The 12293-nt window shown below is 32.2% G+C and overlaps 1 pseudogene; it reads left to right on the forward strand.

The window, feature by feature from the left end:
- Positions 1-6204: 6204 nt before the first annotated feature.
- On the forward strand, positions 6205-9880 carry LOC129905009 (uncharacterized; annotated as a pseudogene).
- Positions 9881-12293: the final 2413 nt, after the last annotated feature.

Genomic DNA, 12293 nt, shown 5'->3' on the forward strand with positions numbered 1-12293 from the left:
TCTCTTATGATTAACCAATTTAGGTGTTGTGAAAGCACTAACAAAAGCCTTTGTAGCATGAACTTTGTTGAAAATTCTATCTCTCAGTGCACATGAATGTTCACTATTGAAATATCTAACTTTGAATATATCGGATTTTTTCCAACATGAAGCTTTCATTCATCAACAACAGTTGTCTGAAAAGCATACTAACACATAACTGTATTTTTATATAGAAAAATGACATGTATCATACCAACATTTTTTCATATGTAATCTCACCAAACAAAGGGACATTCTGATAGGAAGTGTTTTAACGCATGTACTTTATACATGCTTCTTAGTATGTATCATGAACAAAAAACAAGCATGCATCTGATATACAGATTCATATGAATCTGATACATACTGACAGCAATATTTTTTAAAAGTATAACTACGATCATTTTTTACCTGAGTTACAGAAATAGAGATTTGATGTATCATGATAGGAAAAAATAATTTTTTTCCTAAGCATGTATCAGATACACACATTCATATGTATCTTATACATACTGTTTGATAATATCCAAAACCAAAATTTCCAAATGCAGACTATGCGCATACCTTTTACTGTCGGATCTTCTAACCTTGAAATTAAATTCATTATTGATTTTGTATTTGGCCATTACGTCAACTAGAGTTGCTTTGTCCTTATAGAATTGATTCTCCTTCACTTTCGCACCATTTGTATTAGTGATGTAGTTCGTCAAATCCAATTCTGGTATATAACAATCTGCAGCATTACCAGATTCTTCTAAACCAAAAATTTGAGACTCATTCGCGTTTGATTCGGTACAAACGATTGTTCCAGATGTACTGTCGAATGATTTTATCTCACATCTCTTTTTATCAGAGCTTGATATGCATAGGGGATAATTTACGAATCCAGACTCTTTCTTCTTCAAATCTATGTAAATATTAACACCCATATCATTACGAATATATATTGGCGACGAGTTACCTTAAACGATGTATCGGATGTCAATATTTTTCACTGATTTATCTACACTCAATTCAGCAGCAATTGCTGCTTTTAGATTTGAGTAAGATATTGTCATGACCCAAGCCTAGGGCCTAGACGTGACACGGCGAATGAGACACCCGAAGGTACCTCACTCAAGCCTACTAGCATTCATTAAGCATTTCATTGATAATGGTAAACAATAATAAGCGGAAATAAAAGCATTTTTCCATTTATCTCCAAACATACCTCTACTAATAGACTTGGCGGGGACTAAGACATGTCCCTAGCTCACCCTCAATATAAGTATCATGAAATGCTTTAATAAAAGTCTTACTATTCTACATAACAAAAGCTTAGAATAAAAAGGATGTTGTTCCCGAAACATGGGAACTCACCACAAGCAATATTCAAACTAATACGAGTTAGCCACGTTGAGGAGATCGAGGAGAGACGTCGGTTCCTACATGGTGATATCATGTAAGCAAAAGTATGCGCTAGTACTTTGAATGTACTAAGTATGCGAGTATGCTTTGAAATGAAGAACATAAGAAAGACATGAGTAAGCAATATGCATAAGTGAATGTGTGCAGTAGGCATCATCATATGAAACTTTAAAATATTTATTTTTGTGGGGAAGTGACCTTAACCGACATTTAAGACCATGAGAGCTATTACATGGAATTCAACATAACCACCTACGCTGGCACGGGGAGTCTACTTGCCGGGTAGGACTCCGTCAACTTTAACGTTCTATAACTTTAACTTTATTGGCTAATTGTGGATCCACTAGCCTAAATAGCCTACAAGGGCTCCTATGTTGGCGCATAGTTAATGCATCATGAGATTTTACTTAAGGACCCCTTAGGTCGAGTCCCCATCTACATGCTACATTCGGTGCTAGGTCAATCCCACAGAATTACATTTAAATATCATAATAACATAAGCATTGTATAACTTTAGACATCAAATCATTTTCGGTGGAATAGCTCATTAAATATTTCATTTGATTCAACTATGTGAGAATTATCCTTTCACGTTGAATCCCTTCTTTGGCTAAAAGCCCTTTCATCATCATTCAATCATTTCTCAAGACTCCCTTAATCATGGGCATTTGCTTCATAAACTTTCAATTCAACTTCATTTCACTTTACTTTAATCATGAGAAAAACTAGGTAGATTTTCTTCATAAAACCTTTAAATGTATTTTGAAGAATTATTGCAAGCAAGAGAGTGATGAAATGCATCAATTTAAAACATCTCAAAATAATCCACCATTCATAGTTAAAACCCTCCTTCAAGCCTTCATAGAGGCACATTAGCAAATCATTCAATTCATGCAATTGAGAGTCAAAATACATCAATATAGGTAAATAAACTCAAAATACACCATAATCTATGCATTTAAAGTCATCATATAAAAGCCCGTGAAGATTCACCCTTAAAATTTCAATATAAATTTTGAAAAGAACTTTTGGACTCCATGGGTGGAAGGGCCCATGGATGGAAGCTCACATACCTTAAGGAGTCAACTCTTGAGTGAAAAACTTGAAAGGAAATGGAAACTTGATCTTCTTGGAGATGGAGGAAGAAGGAGACTTTGAGAGCACTTGGGAGGTTAGGGATTTTTGTTCTTAGAGTGTGAGTGAGAGTGAAAAGAGTGAAAGAGACTTAGAGGCCTCTTCCATAGGTGAAATACACCAACAAAACGACCTCACTTTTGGTTGTAACATAAGATAAGACTAAAATGCCCTTAAAATCAGGAAAATGGGCTAAAACTCTGTTGGCGCTATAGTGGCGCGTCGCGCCACTGCAGCACCAAGCAAAAATGGGCTTAAAAACCCTGCAACCTAATAGTGGCACATCGCGCCAGAGACCAAACTACTGAGGCTGTTTTATGGCGCGATAGTGGCGCGTCGCGCCCTTACAGCGCCAAGCCCAAGTTTTCCTGGTTCTGGGAAATAGGCTTGATAAACCGTGCAGGCCTTATAGTGGCGCATTGCGCCAGGGACTAAACTACTGAGGCTGTTTTCTGGCGCTATAGTGGCGTATCGCGCCACTGCAGCGCCAGGCCCTAAAATCCTGTAGTGGTCGCCAAGCCTGAAATCCCTGTAGTACTAGTATGTAGTAAACTGGTCATAACTTTTGACTCTGAACTCCAAAAATTGCAATCTTGGTGGCGTTGGAAAGAAGACTCAAAGACCTTTAATTTGGTAGGTTATGTGACCCCCAATTCATCATATTTTAGGAGATATAGTCATTTGAAGTTAACTATTATACGAACTCATTCGGAAACTTAGTCGATGGGAATTCTTTGAACTTGGCTTGGTGTTAGAGATCCCTTATGACCCCTAAACACATCAAGCACACTTAAAATACTTAGGAATTGATCCTAACTCATATATGAAATTAGAAGTCATCGGGTTCAAGCCTATACGCCTATGAAGAATGGTTCAGGTCTTGACATGCGCTAAAGATACATTGTCACCGACAACGATTTAATCACTTTTGTATTGTTCATAACTAACATCGGATTGCAAAACTCCAGAATGTCTCAGTAGTATCGGGATATTCATATCGATTAATTAATGAAACTCGAAGTTTGGTTTGAATTGATGCTCTTTTTTTTTCTTGGAGTCGATCCTCTGTTTTTTGGCTTGAAACTTTATGTACATAATTGTTGTCTTTTTTAACCAATTAATCTCATTAATTAGATCAGTAATTGATTTAAAGAGCCAATCATACATTATCTCAATCTACTATCCATAAATAGTTAATGTGCATTAACTATTCTACAGCTAAAGTTGATGTATCAGATACATAACTTATGTATCAGCAAAACTGGAAAAAAAAATTGAAATCAACTTTGGTTTGAATTTATGCTCTATTTTTTTAATTGGAGACGATGCTCTGTTTTTTGGCTTGAATCTTCATGTAAATAACTTTTGCTTTTTTAAACCAATTAATCTCATTAATTAGATCAGTAATTCATTTAAAGTATCAATCATACATTATCTCAATCAACTATCCATAAATAACTTATGTGCATTAACTATTCTACAACTAAAGTTGATGTATCAGATATATAACATATGTATCAGCAAAACTGAAAAAAAATTGAAATCGACTTTGGTTTGAATTTATGCTCTGTTTTTAGGCTTGAATCTTCATGTACACAACCGTTATCTTTTTTAACCAAATTAATCTCATTAATTAGATCAGTAATTGATTTAAAGAATAAATCATACCTTATATTAAGATACTATCCATAAATACATGATCTTCATTAATTATTCTACAGCTAAATTGATGTATCAGATACATAACTAATGTATCAGCAAAACTGAAAAAAAGGAGAAATCGGATAATTTTGGTACGATGAGGGATGTATAGTAATTAGACTTTTCTATTATGAGATTTAGGTAAAGTTTACTAAAAATAACTGTTGTGTACCTTCATTCTCGAACACTTGATCGTGTTTGAAGCTAGGATATCTTCGAATTTTCTACCTTACATTTTAGTGCACCAAAAATAACATTGATTGATGATGTAAAATATAAGATAAATAAAAAAAATTGTAACATTAAATTGCAATAATATTCTAAATATTTCTCTGTTAACAAGAATATAAAGTGCTGCTATTATTTCAACCATAGAGTAGTAGTAATAATAATAGATTTTGGTGGTGCTTTATTCCTCGAGCATCTTTTCTTCACTTTTTTTCCTTTTTGGAGATACCTTTTTAATCTTAACAAGTGTCATGATTAATGGCCACACACATACTGTGGAAAATACTATTCTATAATTTTACAATGATATTTAAATGTTATCATAGTAGCAAGGTTATTTTACGATATGTGTCATGTATTTATTAATTTTTTAATATACATATCTAATATAAATATATTTATATAATATTTTTTTAGTTTTGATTATCATATTATTTATTGTTATTGTAGTTCTTTTCTCTATTGTTTTTAGTATTTCTCCAGTATACTATTATATTTTCTTTATAATTTTATAATATATTTTATTTGAGTCGAGGATCTATTCGGAATAGACGTTTTGTCTTCTCAAGGTAGAAATAAGGTTCTATATACATTATTCTCTTTGAACATTATTTATAAAATTACACTGCATATGTTATTGTTATTGTAATTTGGACTATTGTAGAGCACTATGTATTTGTAAATGTTTTAGTCAACTCATTCTAGGATATACACATTATAGATCAATTCATATTCAATTCAACTTGCTCATTAATAATACAATCTGTGTTTTAAATGCATTAATTAGGGACATGTTAGATTTCGAATTGTGTTTATGTAATTCGTTTATTTATCATCTTTACCGCCCTTATATTTGAGATTTCAAAATTAAATTCTAAAAATAAAAAAAATTCAATAAAGAATGTTTTACTCATTCAATATAGACTTATTTATTTGATATGAATTCAAATTAATCAAGATAGGATTAAATTAAACGGAAAAAAAAAAAGAAGGCGGCATGAAGAGGTCAAATATATACCGATAAGTAGATTGTAGAGTCATTTTCAATTCTAAAATATAATAAATGGCCCTTCAAGTATAGACATATGACACATCACACACTCATGTTTCCATTTAATTTGATATATCTCTTTCACCAATTAATGTGCCCATTTGGCCAAAACTTGTATAGCTTTATAAGGTCCCCCCCCCCAAACCAACACAGTAAAAAAAACTCAATTATTTACTTGACTTTGCATACTTCCGTCTATTTTTATTTGTCCACTATATTATTTTGAAATGCTCAGTAATATTTATCCAGTTTATAAAATCAATAAATATTTTATCATGAAGTGTCTATTTTATCCTTGCTATTAAATATTAATAAACTTTACCTAAATACCATAATGGAAAAGTCTAATTACTATACATACCTCATCGTATCAAAATTACCCGATTTTCCCTTTTTTCAGTTTTGCTGATACATTAGTTATGTATCTGATAAATCAATTTAGCTGTAGAATAGTTAATGCACATCAGCTATTTATGAATAGTAGATTGAGATAAGGTATGATTGACTCTTTAAATCAATTACTAATCTAATTAATGAGATTAATTGGTTAAAAAGGCAACAGTTATGTACATGAAGATTCAAGCCAAAAAACAGAGCATCGACTCCAAGAAAAAAAAGAGCATCAATTCAAACCAAACTTCGAGTTTCATCAATTAATCGATATGAATATCCCGATACTACTGAGATATTCTGGAGTTTGGCAATCCGATGTTAGATATGAACAATACAAAAGTGATGGAATCGTTGTCGGTGATAATGTATCTTACTCAAATCTAAAAGCAGCAATCGCTGCTGAATTGAGTATAGATGAATCAGTGAAAAATATTGAAATCTGATACATCGTTGAAGGTAACTCATCACCAATATATATTCGTAATGATATGGGTGTTAATCTTTACATAGAGTTGAAGAAGAAAGAGCCTGGATTCGTAAATTATCCCCTATGCATATCAAGCTCTGATAAAGAGAGATGTGAGATAAAATCATTTCAAAGTACATCTGGAGCAATCGTTTGTGCCGAATCAAACGCGAATGAGTCCCAATTTTTTGGTTTAGAAGAATCTGGTAATGCTGCAGATTGTTATATACCATAATTGGATTTGACGAACTACATCACTGATACAAATGGTGCGAAAGTGAAGGAGAATCAATTCTATAAGGACAAAGCAACTCTAGTTGACGTAATGACCAAATACAAAATCAATAATGAATTTAATTTCAAGGTTAAAAGATTCGACAGTAAAAGCTATGTGCATAGTCTGCATTTGGAAATTTTGGTTTTGGATATTATCAAACAGTATGTATCAGATACATATGAATGTGTGTATCTGATACATGCTTAGGAAAAAAATTGTTTTTTCCTATCATGATACATCAAATCTCTATTTCTGTAACTCAGGTAAAAAATGATCGTAGTTATACTTTTAAAAAATATTGTTGTCAGTATGTATCAGATTCATATGAATCTGTATAGCAGATGCATGCTTGTTTTTTGTTCATGATACATACTAAGAAGCATGTATAAAGTACATGCGTTGAAACACTTCCTATCAGAATGTCCCTTTGTTTGGTGAGATTACATATGAAAAAATGTTGGTATGATACATGTCATTTTTTTATAAAAATACAGTTATATGTTAGTATGCTGTTCAGACGACTGTTGTTGGAGAATGAAAGCTTCATATTGGAAAAAATCCGATATATTCAAAGTTAGATATTTCAATAGTGAACATTCATGTGCACTGAGAGATAGGATTTTCAACAAAGTTCATGCTACAAAGGCTTTTGTTAGTGCTTTCACACCACCTAAATTGGTTAATCATAAGAGAATTCTCACCCCTAATGATATGCGAGAGGATATTAAATCAGCGTATGGAATTGATATTACCTATCAACAGGCATGGTGTTTAAAAGAGCATGCTTTGGAGATGTTAAGGGGAAAACCTGCTGATGGATATAGACAGCTACTTGTATACATACATATGCTAAAAATCGTATATCCAAATTTATACATAAGTATGCACAAGTCACAAACTGATGAGTTCATGTATCTGTTCATAGCGTTAAGGCCCTTGATGAGGGGGTTTCAGTTTTATCGACCAGTAGTTGTTATTGATGGTACGCACCTTGATGGACCTTATAAAGGGACGTTTGTATCAACTAGCACACTTGATGGGGCAGGTATTACTTTTTGATACTGTTGCTTATTGAATAAGAGTGTGTCATTTCATTTGTCACGTTTGTTGTGAATCTGATGAATTCTAATAACTATTATATCGCTATTATTGATGTTTTAGGTTGCATATTGCCGTTGGCGTATGGTGTTTTGATACAGAAAATGATGCATCATGGACGTAGTTTTTTCAGAAGTTTAAAAATGCATTTGGTGAGAGGGACAATATGTGTATTATATCAGATAGGAATGAAAGCATAATCAAGAGTGTAAGCATGGTATTTCCTAATGTCCCTCATTTTGCATGCATATGGCATATATGAAAAAATGTGTGTACTAAATACAGAAGGAGCAAAGTTGTACTAAGTGACCTCTTCTATTCAATGGCCAAGGCATACCGAAAAGATGAAGTTGATAAATTAATGGCCAAAGTTGAAAGAATTGATCAACGGGTGGCACAATATTTAAAAAATGCAGGATACGAAAAGTAGTCAAGGGTTCATGCCACTGTCAACAGGGATAGAATGATGACTTCTAACATCGCAAAATGTATCAATGGATGTCTTGTTGAAGCACGAGAGCTGCCTATAATTGACTTTTTGGAGAAAACGAGAATGTTATTTGGTGCTTGGAACTGCAAAAATAGAGAAATAGCATCTTATACAAAACATACTTTGGGTAGAAAATTCGAAGATATCCTAATTTTAAACACGATCAAGTGTTCAAGAATGAAGGTACACGACAGTTATTTTTAAGTAGATAAGTACTTGATACATAGTTATTTGATACATTAGTTAGGTATAACCTGTGCTAATTATATACTGGTACATCATTTCTTATACTCAGTTCTGTTGTTGATACATTAGTTGTGATACATATGTGTGAAGTTTATTTCCTGCAGGTTTTTGATACATCAGTTATGTATAAACTATGCTAATTAAAGACTGATACATAAATTCTGATACATCATATGTGTGAAGTTTATTTCCTGTAGTTTTTTGATACATTAGTTAGGTATAACCTGTGCTAATTAAATACTGATACATCAGTTCTGTAATTGATACATACTTTCTGATACATATATGTGAAATTTATTTCCTGCTGGTTGTTGATTCATCAGTTAGGTATAACATGTGCTAATTAAATAATAAAACATCAATTATAATACATAAGCTCTACAGTTGATACATAAGTTCTGATACATATATGTGAAGTTTTTCCTGCAGGTTGTTGATTAATCAGTTATGTATAACATGTTCTAAATATATACTGATACATAAGTATAGATACATTAGTTGTGTACTTGATACATAAGTACTAATACATATATGTGAAGTTTATTTATTACAGTTTGTTGCTTCATCATTTAGGTATAACCTATGCTAATTATACATTGATACATCAATTCTGATACATCAAATATGTAGTTGATACATAAGTAATGATACATATATGTGAAACTTGATTCCTGCAGTTTGTTGCTTCATCATTCAAGTATGTCCTGTGATGATTATATACAGATACATCTGTTCTGATATATCAGATCTGTATTTGATACATGAATTCTGATATATATATATGTGAAGTTTATTTTCTGCAGTTTGTTGCTTTATCAGTTATGTATATCTTGTGATAATTATTACCCTTTGACATCATTTCTGATACATAGTTGTGTATGTGATGCATAAGTACTAATACATATATTTGAAATTTATTTCCTGCAGGTTGTTGCTTCATCAGACTATCTTTATTCTATTTATGAATTAGGTATAAGATATATTGTGTGTCTTGAAAGAAAAACATGTAATTGTGGCAGATTTCAACTAGACGAGATACCATGTCCATATGCAATTGCAGTGTTGAGGAGCAAGATCATTACTCACCTGCACCCATACTGTGCTGATTACTACAAGCCAGAGGCGTTGGCAAAAACTTATGAATTACCAATAGTTCCAATGCCAGATAAGAAAGACTGGTCTGCTCTGAAGGAAATTTTGGAAGAATTTGTCTTTCCACCAATATACAAAAGGATGCCAGAAAGACTAAAGAAAGGAAGAAAAAAGTTTGCTAGTGAGAAGATAATAAGTAGAACAAATTCTTGTGGATGTTGTGACCACGAAGGCCACAACAGAAAGACTTATAATTTCATTCCTAAAGAGATATGATGTTTGTGGTATCCCGGTATACATTTTATTTGAATCATATAATTACATCTACTTTTATTTTATATTTGAGTTTGACACATGAGATAAACATACAAATCTTTTTAGTTGATATGCGTCAAGATTAGAACATTTTAGTTCATTACTGATTCTGATACATTAAATATAATGTATCGGGATACTTAAATCAGCAGTTACATGTAAAATATTTACAATTGGTAAAAAACAAAATTGTACATTCTACTACTACAAAAAAAAATTAAAAAGAATACTCGACGTCCATCGGTTCTCCTTGACTAGAAAAGATGAAATCTCACATGGATTTTTTTTGGATCGTTATTTTCTCTAACATAAACATTCTTGGCTTTTTGACAACCATAATTCCACAAGAGTTGTGGATAATACATAAGATCTTGTTTGATATAGGTTGTAGATGTACCATATGCAGTAAATCTTGATACATGCAAATCTGATACATAAGCAAGATGTATCATAAACATTAAATCTTGAGACATGAAATTCTTATGCAAAAACTAAATGTATGAGCAACTGAAATGTTGAGAAATGAGAATCTGATACATATGCATGATGTATCATAATCGATAAATCTTGATACATGAAAATCTCATACATAAACAATATGTATTAGAATTCGCAAAACTTGACACTTATGAATATGATACATAAAAAAGAAATATCAGAATCATAACATCTTTATACAAGAGGATTTGATACATAAACAATATGTATCATAAGAATTATTATTTTGTAAATGAGAATGTGATACAAAAGTATATGTATCAGATTCATTAAAAAATGGTAAATGTTATTGTGATACATAAGGAAGATACCCCGGGCAGTCAAGTTTGATACAGTAGAATATGATACATCAACTTTGTTTTTATATTCGAGTTTGATGCATGAGAAAAACATACAAATCTTTTCAATTGATATATGGAAAGATTATTACATTTCAGTTGCTTACTGATTCTGATACATTACAGTTAATGTATCAGATACATTAAAATAGCAGATACATCTAAAATGTTTACTATCACAAAAAAAACCTATTGGACATCAATCAGTTCTCCTTGACTTGGAGAGATATCTCTCCTAGGTTTTTTTGGATCATCATTTTCTCTAACATAACCATCCATGGCCTTCTGACAACCATATCTCCATAAGAGTGCGGCATATTTTGAATGGAAGAATTCGACATTTAGTCCAATATTTGAAATAGAAATTATATCACTAAGATATTCAGCAAAAATGGCCAGGAAAACTCCACAATTCCTGCAAAGAAAGGAATACAGAAGTTTAAAAAAAGTAAAATTGACATATTAATGATTTATGTATACATAATTGTTAATACTCACAAGTTGTCACTTCTTTGTTGTGCAATTCCTTCAACGTATTCAACTGCAAATGGGTGATATGGTTCAAGTATGTTACCGGTTGATTTTTCCTGGTATGAATCAAGCGACGACCAATCAGTACGTTCGTTGTTGTCAAAGAAACCACTATCTTGCAGGTATGTTGGTAGCATTGCTGCTATCTTTTGGATCTCTTGGGAAGGGTTGCTACTTCTTCATCTAGAAGATGAATCATACACACTTATCAACCTCTTTTTCAACACAACCACCACAAGAACCCAATGAAAATCCCTATCACAGTTTACGGGAATGTATACCTCATCTACCAAATGCCAGGGCAACCCGACTGGTATTGAGAAATCTCTTATTATGTTCTTCACAGATCTCTCGTGATGAGCTGTAACAGTGGCCCTGCATATCTTCTTGGGTAGAAATGTCAGGTGGAATGTGATAGTAGCGTGTGTGTGCTTCAATGAAAATTTTGAAAATGTAATTTATCATTGTGTATTGATATTGATTGCTCAACTGCATCTTTGATTTCTTTCGAAGGTAGTAAAATATTACATCGATGTGCTGCACATTTTAAGAAAGTATTAGTTATATAACAACAAACTGCATGTATCAGATTATGTATGTATCAGATACATTAATCTCTATGTATCAGATAGTAAGTATGACTTGTATCAGATTTTTTATGATGAAATTTTTACCTTATTGTTCCAACATCTGTTCGGCTGTGACATTAGGTAGAACCAGTTCTTATCTTTAAGAAATTCCACTACAAAGTCCATTTTTTCAAAACCGAATGAAGAGCACTTAGATCTATAATGTTCCTCCTTTGGTTTTCTGAATGGAAGCTTGTATTTAAATAACATAACATATATAATACACAACTTGTATTGATATAAGTTGTATATATCATACTTACTTATTTCCATGCGATTTTAGTAGTCCTTTATCTATCCATTGAGAGTAGTCTGTGAAAAGCTCAGATGGGGGATGATAACATATACCAAAACCTTCAAAAGGGTGTGTCTGATGCA

Source organism: Solanum dulcamara, chromosome 10 (assembly GCF_947179165.1).
Source record: "Solanum dulcamara chromosome 10, daSolDulc1.2, whole genome shotgun sequence".
NCBI classification, from domain to species: domain Eukaryota; kingdom Viridiplantae; phylum Streptophyta; class Magnoliopsida; order Solanales; family Solanaceae; genus Solanum; species Solanum dulcamara.